This window comes from Anabrus simplex, chromosome 11 (assembly GCF_040414725.1).
Source record: "Anabrus simplex isolate iqAnaSimp1 chromosome 11, ASM4041472v1, whole genome shotgun sequence".
Lineage (NCBI taxonomy): Eukaryota > Metazoa > Arthropoda > Insecta > Orthoptera > Tettigoniidae > Anabrus > Anabrus simplex.
In genome coordinates this window covers 77,193,929-77,207,946 of record NC_090275.1, presented here as the reverse complement: position 1 = coordinate 77,207,946, position 14,018 = coordinate 77,193,929, and positions in this window count along the sequence as shown.

Here is a 14,018-nt window from a genome sequence, read left to right as displayed (position 1 = left end):
TCCTTAGAATATACGAACTAGTTATACTGTGACACCTGAAACTTTTTCACACCAGGCAAATGCCGGGGGTGTACCTTAATTAAGGCCACGGCCGCTTCCTTCCAATTCACACGCCGCAAAAAAAAAAAAATCCCTCTGAAACTTTACTTTCATATCCCGAGCTACTCCCTTCCCATGGGATTCAAAGGACAGGACATACTTCTTGAATAGTTGAGGTCTCCAGGAGTTGTAATCAACAATAGTTACGTTCAGAAAGCCCGCAAATCAATGATTTACAGAGTTTCGAAACCATACCCAAAGTTCCCAGTGTCCCCACGTCCATTCTATTCATCAAGGTTATGGGATTTCTGCATAGAATGATGCACCTCTGTTGCAGCTTCCATTTTCTCACATAACACGACAATTATTACGAAATGAGAGACTTAAAGGGTTAAAAAAACCGATTCATTTAGCTCATGAATCAGTTTCCAATCCGGTATGAGTATCAATAATTTCAGTCAATCACAGCTTGAGTTTTGTCATTTTCACTTTTATCGCACCTACGTTCACTTAATTATAAACACCGCAGACCCCTATAACAAGACATGGATAAACCAACTTGAGCCAGCGAGGATATGTTCCTTCAGTACCTTAACTTTTAACAAGCTGGCTTGAGCATGATTTCACATAACGTCCTACACAACACAAGTCAAGATTTTCTTCAAACTCAAAAAATGGTATTAAAACGCTTAAATCAACATGGTCTATGTTAATAAGAGCCCAAGCTTGTGTCTTATTTTACAGTCACCGAAAGACTTACAACAACACGGATTTGACATTTTAGCCTTCATATAATTTTACCCATTTCTTGTTATGTGATACCTTTATCTTTTAGTTTTAAATGGTATTTTAACTGATGAAATCCACGGTACAAGGACGAAACGTGTACTAACGTGGTTGATTTTAATTAAATTGATATTTTTATTGTACGTTGGGAATTCTGAGAACTTTTTTGTAAGCTGTACGTTCACTTGTTCTAATAGCTTCTTTGTACTAAACATCACTTGTCTTCAATAAGACATTTGACCACAAAGTGAAAAATCAACAAGACGTAATTCTGTCATTCTGATGAAGCTGATAGCCGAAATATTTTTTATTTTATTTATTTACTGAATGGCGAACATAACAGGTTTTCGCCCAATTACAATGTTCACAACATACAAATAAGAATTGCACTACTAAACGTTAAGTGAATACAAACAAATAAAAATACAAATTGAAGAAAGCAATGAACTACCCAGTACCCCTGTGGATGGGGGACGCAGACGAAGAATATACTCACGGTTTACCCTGTCTGTCGTAAGAGGCCGCTAAAATGGGCGACCAACGGATTATGTTTTTGGAACCATGAGATTACCTGTGATTAGTACCATTACGTGAGGAACACCATAGATCGACGTTACCTATGATTAGTACGACAATATGAGGAACGCCACGGGTCTACGTTACCTGTGATTAACACCACTATGTGAGAAATACTATGGGTCTACTTTACCAGCGATTAGTACCATTATGAGCCAGACTAAGTTGCTCAGACGGTTGAGGAGCTGGCCTTCTGCCGCCAACTTGGCAGATTCGATCCTGGTTCAGTCCGGTGATATTGCTCAAATACGTCAGCCTCGTGTCGGTAGATTTACTGGCACGTTAAAGAACCCCTGCGGGACTAAATGCCGGCACCATGGCGTCTCCGAAAACCGTAAAAATAGTTAGTGGGACGTAAAAAGAATAACATTATTATTATTATTATTATTATTATTATTATTATTGTTGTTGTTGTTGTTGTTGTTGTTGTTTTACCAGGAGGTACACCTCAACTCCGAACATTCAAAAGAAGCGCCATTAAGAACTCTATCGAACAAAACGTGAAATTCCTATTGCATGAAGTTGGGACATTAATCAGAAGAAGTCACTACTGAATAATTGAGAAGTTTGTCATTTCTAAGTTTCCTAACCTGATTGAATTTATTTTGTTTTGTTTTGGTGTACATCAAGATGTTTGAACTTTTCTCCATAGATGCCTCTACAAAAAACTGTGATCATGCACTCTGGTGCAAGACGGAAGAATTACTGATTTGAAGAAGTTTTGTGTTCTTATGTTTCCCATCTAAATTCTTGTTCATTTGTTTTTATAGATATATTTCTAGGTTTGCAACACTTCTCTCTCATTCCACCAGTTGTTGAATTTGACCAATCACTATTTTTCTGTAATAATTTTTCACCCTCTCACAGACTTCTTGTTGATATTTGGGTGTAACTTTTTGATTCTGCCAATAAAATTGAGAGAGTGTGTCTGGATTAGTCCAGAACTCTCGAGTATATAAGCTGAGGCTTTTCTGGCTACCTTGTCTTTGGATCACCGTATTTCTGATAGTGTGTGTGTTAAGACAGGAGGCGTGGCGCCTCATTCTTCGCAAGGCAGTCCATCAATCAAGGTAATGACCATCAATCTTATTTTTCTGTAGCTACCTCTGCAGACTTACACGAGGGGAAGGTTCAAATTTCTAATTATGTAACCTCCTGTTTTCTAAAATGTAAAACCTTCTTTCGGTTAGTGTAAAATTTCTTAAAACTGTAAATCGGAGATAGAGAGTGCGTTACCCTCTCGAGTTCCCCTTCAACTTGGTTTGAGGTGACTACGACTTTGTAACTGTTTTTCATTCCTGTAATGCATTAAATTAACCTTCATTCGAGTCACCTTAGTAGGTTGGGATTAGCCCCTGTATCATCGGGCCGAGAGCCTCGTTAGGATGTTATATTTCATTATCTAGGAGCGCAAGGGTACGCCTCCATTCAGTTTGTGTTCGGGCTATTAATGTAACCTGTTCTTTTTTCACGAAGGCCCAGTAGGTTGGGTAATAGATATCCCTGTGTAAAAGAAAATTTAAATTGTAAATTTTGTCTAGGGAGGCCAGAGATTATAAGGGTTTTGTAATGTCGCCTTAAGAGGGCTGTAAGAAATTCGTTAATGTTGGAGAGCATGTAAGCTCTTTTCTGAGATTGTGAATTCCCTGTAAAAGTGAGGGTTGCCTCTGAAAGGCTATAGATTTGTAACCTTTGGAGCAAAGTGCTCTTGAACTGGGGGATTTCTGTCCTTGTCTGAATAATACCTCGTTTGCAAAATTGTAAATTTGTAAACTGGGGGCTTGAAGCCCAGAAATTGTTAAAGTTCCGAGTCTTGGGTTTTCCAATTCTTGAAATTGTCATTGTACTCGAACCGTATTATTTCTTCTTCTTCTTCTTCTTAATCTGTTTACCCTCCAGGGTCGGTTTTTCCCTCGGACTCAGCGAGGGATCCCACCTCTACCGCCTCAAGGGCAGTGTCCTGGAGCTTCAGACTCTTGGTCGGGGATACAACTGGGGAGTATGACCAGTACCTCGCCCAGGCGGCCTCACCTGCTATGCTGAACAGGGGCCTTGTGGAGGGATGGGAAGATTGGAAGGGATAGGCAAGGAAGATGGAAGGAAGCGGCCGTGGCCGTAAGTGAGGTACCATCCCGGCATTTGCCTGGAGGAGAAGTGGGAAACCACGGAAAACCACTTCCAGGATGGCTGAGGTGGGAATAGAACCCACCTCTACTCAGTTGACCTCCCGAGGCTGAGTGGACCCCGTTCCAGCCCTCATACCACTTTTCAAATTTCGTGGCACAGCCGGGAATCGAACCCGGACCTCCAGGGGTGGCAGCTAATCACGCTAACCACTACACCACAGAGGCGGACCCGTATTATTTCACTAAGTGAAAAATTTATTAAGTTTGAGATTCTAAAGAAATATAACCTTTGTTTTGAAGTTTTAAATTAATGTTTGCTATCGTAGTTAGACCCATTCAACACCAGCACCTTCTTTCACCTCTTTCTGCTCCACGAAATCCCCGGAACAATTACTATTATTATTATTATTATTATTATTATTATTATTATTATTATTGGGACCAGCCCCTCGTTCAATTTATACCATCGTTTGAAGTGGGAAGGTGGGGCATTGCGGGTCGGATCCACTGATTGTTTTACGTTCATAAAAAATATTCATAGTCGTCTTTTTGAATTCTAGGCAGTGGATGGATTTTGGAATTTTGATGGTCATATCATTGCGCTTTTTACGTATCACTAGGGGCCGATGACCTAGATGTAAGACCCCTTTAAGAAACAAACATCATCATCATCATCATCATCATCATCATCATCATCATCGAACTACCGAATTTATGTTTGAGGATTCCAAACAAGAGAATTTGGTAATGCAATAAAAATATACAGTCACTAAAATAAATTATTTTTTCAGTCGTGCATAATACAAAGTAACACATTTAATTATGAAGTTAATAGTCTTAGAAGAGAAAGTACGAAATAACCGTGATAGTATATGGCTCAGACGGCAGCGCGTCGGCCTCTCATCGCTGGATACTGTGGTTCAAATCCCGGTCACTCCATGTGAGATTTGTGCTGGATAAAGCGGAGGCGGGACAGGTTTTTCTCCGGGTACTCCGGTTTTCCCTGTCATCTTTCATTCCTGCAACACTCTCCATTCTCATTTCATAGCATTTATCAGTCATTAATAATCACCTTGGGAGTGGCGACCCCATTGTAATAATAGCCTATATCTGGTTCATTCATTACATCCCTGACCCGGTCAAGGACTGGAAAACAGGTTGTAGGTTTTCATTTTCAGTATATGCAAAATAATTTTCTGAAAAGAGAAATAAAATTTTTAACTTATAGGTAATTTAAAAACTGTGGATAAAAATAGAAGAGGAATGTAACAGTAAAATGTAGCGATAAGAAAGAAAATAACAACTAGAAGAATGAAATCAGCTTGGTATGCTGTGGTCCAAAAGATTCAGACGAAAAATAAGACAGTATTTTTCGCTGTTCAATTTTTCATCTCTGAATAGTTTACAGTCAGACATGACGTAACTAAATGAAATACCTGTGAATTTGATTTGACTTGTGATTAAAAAATAAGTTTCCATAAGCAAACTGTAACTTATTTCTTCCTATTGAGAACATGAAATACATTCAGATAGGTCAGTTGTAAGGAAACCAGTGTCTCACCCCAGTGCGGCTTGGACTCGTTAGCTGGAGACCGTACCTCTCCAAGACACTGGGTGGCTAGTATGAATTTAAGTTTGTATGTATGTTCAGTCCTTCAGCGATTCCGCTGGTGGGATCCTCAACAGCTCTACCATCAGCTGTCATAGATGGCTTAGGCATCACTGAAGAGGCGTACTAGGGAAATGAGGAGTGAGGTAGTTTCCCGTTGCTTTCCTCACCGAGTCAGCCGTTGCTATTACATAGCAGTCTGCCAAGCCCACTGAAATGCATACATCAACCGACCCTATGAGTAACATTTTCACACCATTCATAGCAGGGACTGGCTTCATAAGGATTGGCATTACTAGCATCGCTCATACCTCAGTCACTTTCATATTGTCAAAGCCAAGGATAAGACAGAGACAGATCTATGAAAGTAACAAAATTGCTCTAGCCTATACCAGAAGACATAGTGCACTGCAAATACTAGGGCCTACCAGCAAAGGCATAATTTAAGTTTAGTTGGTGGAAATTCAGTAACCGCTGCCTACGTTTTATAGCACTGTCCAACCTTACTGAATGCTAGAGGCGTAACAGCCGCTTCGCGGCCCCAACCTGGGGGCTTACTCCTCCAGAACCCGTTTACCTGGTTTTGCCCTGGGCGGACCTAACCAATCCAGACCAACGGTTTTGTCACCAACCGGACCTAACCAATCCAGACCAACGGTTTTGTCACCAACCGGACCTAACCAATCCAGACCAATGGTTTTGTCACCAACCGGACATAACCAATCCAAACCAATGGTTTTATCACCAACCCGACCTAACCAATCCAGACCAATGGTTTTATCACTAGCCGGACCTAACCAATCTACACCAATGGTTTTGTCACTAGCCGGAATAATAAATTAATTCAGCTTTTCCCACCACTGTTCCACATAGAATGCGCTGCTATCACCCGATGGATTTCTAAAGAAACAAAGGACAGTGCAATCGCGCCTAGATGTCTGCAGTGAAAAAAAGCCCGCAGATACCGAACGTATGCCGTTTAGTATTTTGAGAGACCTGCTATTTGTATGTAACTTATATATCATGGTGATCGGAAGTTTTTGTCGAAATTTTTGACCATTTATTTATTTATTTATTTATTTATTTATTTATTTATTTATTCTAACATCTGCTACCAAGACATGGGTTATGCACGCAACAGAATATAGTTCAGTTTTGTTTTGTGCTGTGGTTCAAGATCAGTCTTTTATGTTTGTATTTTGCCTTAAGAATAAATTAAATGCTAATCTATTTAATTAATCGACATAAAGTCCGACTCGTTGGATGAATGGTTGGCGTATTGGCCTTCTGTTCAGAGGGTCCCGGGTTCGATTCCAGGCCGGGTCGGGGCTTTTAATCTTCATTGGTTAATCCCAATGGCCCGGGGGCTGAGTGTTTGTGCTGTCCCCAACATCCCTGTAACTCACACACCACACACAACACTATCCTACACCACAATAACACGCAGTTACCTACACATGGCATATGCCGCCCACCCTCGTCGGAGGGTCTGCCTTACAAGGGCTGCACTCGGCTAGAAATAACCACATGAAATGATTATTATATCGAAACAAATTTTCGATCAATCAATACTAATCTGCATTTAGGGCAGTCGCCCAGGTGGCAGATTCCCTATCTGTTGCTTTTCTAGCCTTTTCCGAAATGATTTCAAAGAAATTGGAAATTTATTGAACATCTCCCTTGGTAAGTTATTCCAATCCCTAACTCCCCTTCCTATAAATGAATATTTGCCCCAGTTTGTCCTCTTGAATTCCAACTTTATCTTCATATTGTGATCTTTCCTACTTTTATAGACGCCATTCAAACCTATTCGTCTACTAATGTCATTCCACGCCATCTCTCCGCTGACAGCTCGGAACATACCACTTAGTCGAGCAGCTCTTCTTCTTTCTCTCAATTCTTCCCAACCCAAACATTGCAACATTTTTGTAACGCTACTCTTTTGTCGGAAATCACCCAGAACAAATCATTTAAACCGCAGTGGTACGTATAAGTTAGGAAATTTGTTTGGAAGGGTAATAGGGAGGTACATTCAGGGAAACGGGATGGCCTAGGGAGTGGTGATAAGGGAACAGGGAACTGGAAATCAAGGAGGGATGACATAAAATTGTTAGTGTTGAACTGTAGAAGTATTGTAAAGAAAGGAATAGAATTAAGTAATTTAATAGATATATATTTACCAGATATTGTAATAGGAGTTGAATCATGGCTGAGAAATGATATAATGGATGCAGAAATTTTCTCACGGCACTGGAGTGTGTATCGTAGAGATAGGATTTTGACAACATTGCTACTGGCATCCGCGAAAGGCCATCTCCCTCGCCCCCGGTATCTATAAGGGAAGAAACCAACAAGGAACTCGCAGCGTCACTAGGGTGGGCCCACCACAGGGGAAGTATTGGGATGGAAGGCCACCGTTGGCCGTCTCAACTTTACACCGTTTTATTACAGATCGTCTCTGACTGGTTGAACTACGCTTAACAGTAATGCGAACACGGATATTCTGAGAGATTATGAATCAGCGAACACCAAACTTAACCTTGTTGAACTGTTTCTTCGCCTGATTGCAGCACCGTACCCATCTACAGTAAATGAAAAATCGCGACTCTGCATTCCTAACTCAAGTAATCTGCCGCTAACACCAGGTTGACATATGTATAGGTTAACCCATTTCCGACAAATCAATATCGCCAAGTTAGTATTACATTCATTAATTTAGGGCCGGGTGACAATGTTTATGACTCTGGTAGCTCAGTGGACTCTTCACTGCTTCATATAACATTCATTTTGATGTTTTATTACCAGTTAACTCCATATTCGCGCCTCTTATATCTTTCTTAGCAACATACTCAGAACAAAACAAAATGTCACTACTTTATTCAAACGTGGATTGTTTGCGTGATGGCGTATCAAAATTATTTATATTTAAACTAGCTGTCGTACCCGGCTCTGATCGGGTACTTTTCTGAATTTAGGATTTGAATTACCTGTGTGAAGTGAATATTTGTATATTTGTTTATTGTTATGGGGAGTACAAAGGTGGTATTGGTAATATACACTGACTGACAGAGCAAATGCAACACCAAGAAGGAGTGGTCAGAACTTTATGCCAATTGCAGGGTAGACTGACGTCACTGAGGTATGCTCATGATGTGAAATGCGCCGCTGTGCTGCGCACGTAGCGAACGATAAATGGGACACGGCGTTGGTGAATGGCCCACTTCGTACCGTGATTTCTCAGCCGACAGTCATTGTAGAACGTGTTGTCGTGTGCCACAGGACACGTGTATAGCTAAGAATGCCAGGCCGCCGTCAACGGAGGCATTTCCAGCAGACAGACGACTTTATGAGGGGTATGGTGATCGGGCTGAAAAGGGCAGGTTGGTCGCTTCGTCAAATCGCAGCCGATACCCATAGGGATGTGTCCACGGTGCAGCGCCTGTGGCGAAGATGGTTGGGGCAGGGACATGTGGCACATGCGAGGGGTCCAGGCGCAGCCCGAGTGACGTCAGCACGCGAGGATCGGCGCATCCGCCGCCAAGCGGTGGCAGCCCCGCATGCCACGTCAACCGCCATTCTTCAGCATGTGCAAGACACCCTGGCTGTTCCAATATCAACCAGAACAATTTCCCGTCGATTGGTTGAAGGAGGCCTGCACTCCCGGCGTCCGCTCAGAAGACTACCATTGACTCCACACCATAGACGTGCACGCCTGGCATGGTGCCGGGCTAGAGCGACTTGGATGAGGGAATGGCGGAACGTCGTGTTCTCCGATGAGTCACGCTTCTGTTCTGTCGGTGATAGTCACCGCAGACGAGTGTGGCGTCTGCGTGGAGAAAGGTCAAATCCGGCAGTAACTGTGGAGCGCCCTACCGCTAGACAACGCGGCATCATGGTTTGGGGCGCTATTGCGTATGATTCCACGTCACCTCTAGTGCGTATTCAAGGCACGTTAAATGCCCACCGCTACGTGCAGCATGTGCTGCGGCCGGTGCCACTCCCGTACCTTCAGGGGCTGCCCAATGCTCTGTTTCAGCAGGATAATGCCCGCCCACACACTGCTCGCATCTCCCAACAGGCTCTACGAGGTGTACAGATGCTTCCGTGGCCAGCGTACTCTCCGGATCTCTCACCAATCGAACACGTGTGGGATCTCATTGGACGCCGTTTGCAAACTCTGCCCCAGCCTCGTACGGACGACCAACTGTGGCAAATGGTTGACAGAGAATGGAGAACCATCCCTCAGGACACCATCCGCACTCTTATTGACTCTGTACCTCGACGTGTTTCTGCGTGCATCGCCGCTCGCGGTGGTCCTACATCCTACTGAGTCGATGCCGTGCGCACTGTGTAACCTGCATATCGGTTTGAAATAAACATCAATTATTCATCCGTGCCGTCTCTGTTTTTCCCCCAACTTTCATCCCTTTCGAACCACTCCTCCTTGGTGTTGCATTGTCACTGTCAGTCAGTGTATGTCTTTTTTTAATTTGTCACGGAAAATGATTGTTTGAAGTTTTCTCTGTAATTCCATATATATTCCATTGATGTTGAATGACTAAAAACCTAGCTCGAGAGCTGCAGTCGCTTAAGTGCGGCCAGTATCCGGTATTCGAGAGATAGTGGATTCGAACTCCACTGTCGGCAGCCCTGAAGATAGTTTTCCGCGGTTTCCCATTTTCACACCAGGAAAATGCTGAGGCTGTACCTTAATTAAGGTGCTTCTTTCCACTCCTAGCCCTTTACTATTCCATCGTTGCCATATGACCTATCTGTGTCGGTGCGATGTAAAGCAGCTTGTAAAAAAAGGAATGACAAAAAAGTAGCATCCACGCCTTGTAAGTAGCATTTAAAAAATGTATACAGTATATATATCAATACACAAGCCATTTCTCCATATTTCGTGAGCATTTGTTTAGTTGAGACAAGATATCTCTGGAACTATTTGTTCTAGAAGGCGGTAATTTATGTTGATTTATAATAAAATTCCTACTGCAAAAGTTTGCTGCAATGGTTGCTATGATATCAATGTCTGGTATTCATGTGGTAAGAAGCATGGTAGCATCCACGCCTTGTAAGTAGCACTACACTTTCAACTGTGATTTCTGGAAAACTACGTATTTTTTTTTTTTTGAATTTTTCCCCTTTTTCTCACAAACACCTTAAGGCAAAGCTCTGAAAATGTTACCACTCATTAACAGCATTATTGTTTTTATATGGGTCTGCAGTGGTAAAGATACCACACTTAGTTTGATCATAAATATTTTTAAAATGTGAATACATTAAAAAATTTAAGAAGGTTTATACAATCGATATCTTGATTTCTAATAAAGGTAAAATTAAGAAAGTAGTTCAGTAAATGTATTAGATATGAATCTATATCCTATACAAATTTCATGTTATTACGTTGGAAAGTTCCAAAGAAACAGGGGTGTAAATCTGTTAAATTTCACATTATCAGGACAGGCCTTTGATACTCCCGTTTAGTTTATTGATACAGTATGTTAGGAACTCGTTTGTATATTTAGAGTGATTCTTATGTGTTAATTTTAATTATTAGTTTCAGAACATTTTGGCTCGCGTTAAACTATTTCCTTGTGGCAGCCGATATTGTACGGGAAGTAGATAATACTTTCTAATAAATAATGAAAGAAAGTTATAACTCTATATATTTACTCGTTGCACTATATATATGATGTGCACCATTCCAACTGCCAATGATAATTTCAATAATAAGCTTAGCGACCCGAAAACTGAGGATTCAACACTTGTATAAGTAATTTTGGGCATTTTAAAACCTTCTCAACCTCCACGCCGATGGAGGCTGAAAGTGGACTTCAACGGCATCCAGAGTCTCACATTTCATCTCAGCGACCCCGAAAACAATGGATCGACGCTAATATTAGTCATTTTAAATTTTAAATGTTTAACCCCACCCGTAGGGGTGATAGGGGTGGAAAGGAAGCAGTCACGGCCTTAATTAAGTATTATGTTCCAAATAGTACGGTAAGTCATAAGTTTGATTGAGAGCTATGGTTTAACATACACACGTACGTCCACAATTTCGGTCATTTTTGGACATTTCCTTCTCACCTCTTTGCCGATGGGGGTTGATTTTCGACTTAAACGACATCCAGAGTGTCACTGTTCATCCCAGCGATCCCGAACACTATGGATTTGACACTATTTTCGATTATTTTTATATGCCACTCCTTCCCAATCCCACCCCGAGGGATGCTAATGGTGACTTACTACCACAGTGTTCCTCTACAGATAGTAAGTTATAAGTGTACCAAGTTCGGTTGAAATTGCTCCACTTGTTTAGGCGCAGATGTGGAAAGGTACTTCATAAAACATGGCGGCATAGCTCCATCTTCCTACATACAGCATTTCTTACCGGACTATCATGATGCAGAGTAAGTCAACCATTAATCACCAAATATGGAAATATCGCTCAAGTAGACAAATTTAAGTATCTAGGTGAAATTATTGAACCAGAAGGGTTAAATCAACGAGGTAACAAAGAAATAATTGCAAAACTTCAAAGAGCATACAAAATTACTTGGAACCGATACAATAAAAGAACTAGTCTATATAAAAAGGGAAAAATTACGACTTTATAACACAGTAGTTGAAACAGAAGCACTTCATGCATCTGAAACTATTACATATAATTGGTGGCGGATCTCTAATAAAGCTGATCGAAAAGCAAGAAAGAAAAATCCTCAGGAAAAACTTAGGACCTAAATGCAAAAATGGAATTTGGATGAAAAGGAAATCACATGAAATCTATCAATTTACGGGGAAAATATCACAGGTACAATCAGTAAACGTCAATTATCATTTTATGGTCGCTTATATAGAATGGATAATAACAGACTCACAAAGAAAATATTAAACTTAGCCTTTTCAATAAAAATCACAATAATTAGCTAAAAGAAATCAGTGAAGACCTAAATGAATGAATGACGAAACCATTCAAGGTAGAATCAAATTCAGAACATTCATTCAAAAACACAAATTTCCTGTAAAGCTAAACTAAATACAGGATGGACTAAAGAACGTATAAAGGAACACAGCTAAAGGATGAAGAGATAGTGAGAACAGAAAAATAAAAACCAAAACAATGCGCTAATAATTTCAAACGCGTTCCTTACTTGGGCATAATGAATCAAGAGTATGCAGAGTAAGTCTGTCACCTAGCGACAATCTGTCCATCGAGATCGATACAAAACATTTCAAACCACTTCCTAAACCCTCTCAGGTGTAATAAGAACGAATTGTGCAATCGGTGCAGTAGTTTTGACTCCTTTCGAGAGGAGCAAACAAATAGTCATTTTTATATATCAAGAAGATTAAGAAGATAGGTAGATATTCAATTTTACATTAAGTAAGTAAATTCACCTGGTATGAAATAAAATTTTGAACGCAACAATCCCTAAAGTGATAAGTTTAAATTATTCGTTTTGAAACTCCTTCACTCGTTACGTAGAATTTCTCTTTCCATGGCTGTTATTCTCCTCACGAAGTGATTGGGGAATAATGTCTTTACATATCATGTAACACAGGGTGTTATATGGCTAAGAAATATGGATTGTGTATCTGATTTCTGATTGGCTAGGCTACTGTACTAAAGAATGCCTTCTTCAAGAGTGAGTGAGAGAGAGAGTTGACCCGCAGCTTCTTTCACCTCCATTAGTTTTGCATCTCCTTGAGAGATGTCGGACCAGATTAAAGCACAAGGCAAGGAAGGCATGCTGGTTGAGAATTTCTTATCTCAACCTTACAGACTTTCCACCACGCCAAGTTCCCTCGTTAATTCCAGCAGCCAGCCTGCTCTATTGTCGCAGGAGGTAGCCTTCTTATCGCTCCGTATTGGTCCAACAAAGTCCTCGCATGTAAAGTGCATACACCATTTCTCTCAACTCCACTAACGCCATGATTCAGCTCTAAGTAATCGGAGTTAATAGAACCAAAATTTTTATATCGAGCGAAAAGAAATTAACTTTGTTTGTGAACTTAAAATCTTTCCAGTCTGCCAAACACACAATATCAATATAAATATTACGTTATAACATACCTGTAAAAAAACCACATTAATAAACAAGGAATAAATACACACTGTTACACAAAGAATGGCATATTTCGTTTTTAAAAAGCATAATCAGGTTTTATCGAGTGACATTCAATATTTGGAAATATTTATGTTTATCTCCGTCCAAACATAGGTGAGAATGGTGACAAAGCAGGGCTTCATTAAGATCAGTTCCAATTTTGACGAGAATTTGGAACGTTTTGATGATTTCTTTTCCTTTCATATTATGGAGCTTCTAACCAACGTATGTTTTCCATCATCATCACAATTTTGATTTTTTTTTTGGATTTGGTACCTTTTGGATATAAGCTTCTCATAAGTGGCTGGAAGTCTTAAGTAAAATAATGGATACATTTGACAATATGAAGGTACACAGGCCTGAGCATAATTATGTTCCTTCATGACATATGAAAGTTAAACTCTTTAAATACATCAAAACAAAAATAATAACAATAGTAACAAAAATAGTGATGAAAAGAAGGAAACGAATAATAAGAACACAATTTAAAATTAAAACTACAAATGAAAAACATAATAATAAAGGCTATAGATAAGCCATACATTTCTTTCTTCCTTAGTCTGTTTCCCCTCCAGGGTTGGTTTTTCCCTCGGACTCAGTGAGGGATCTCATCTTTACCGCCTCAAGGGCAGTGTCCTGGAGCGTGATACTTTAGGTAGGGATACAACTGGGAAGGAGGACCAATACCTCGCCCAGACGGCTTCATCTACTAGGTTGATCAGGGGCCTTGTGGCGGGATAGGAAGACAAGAAGCGATAGACAAGGAAG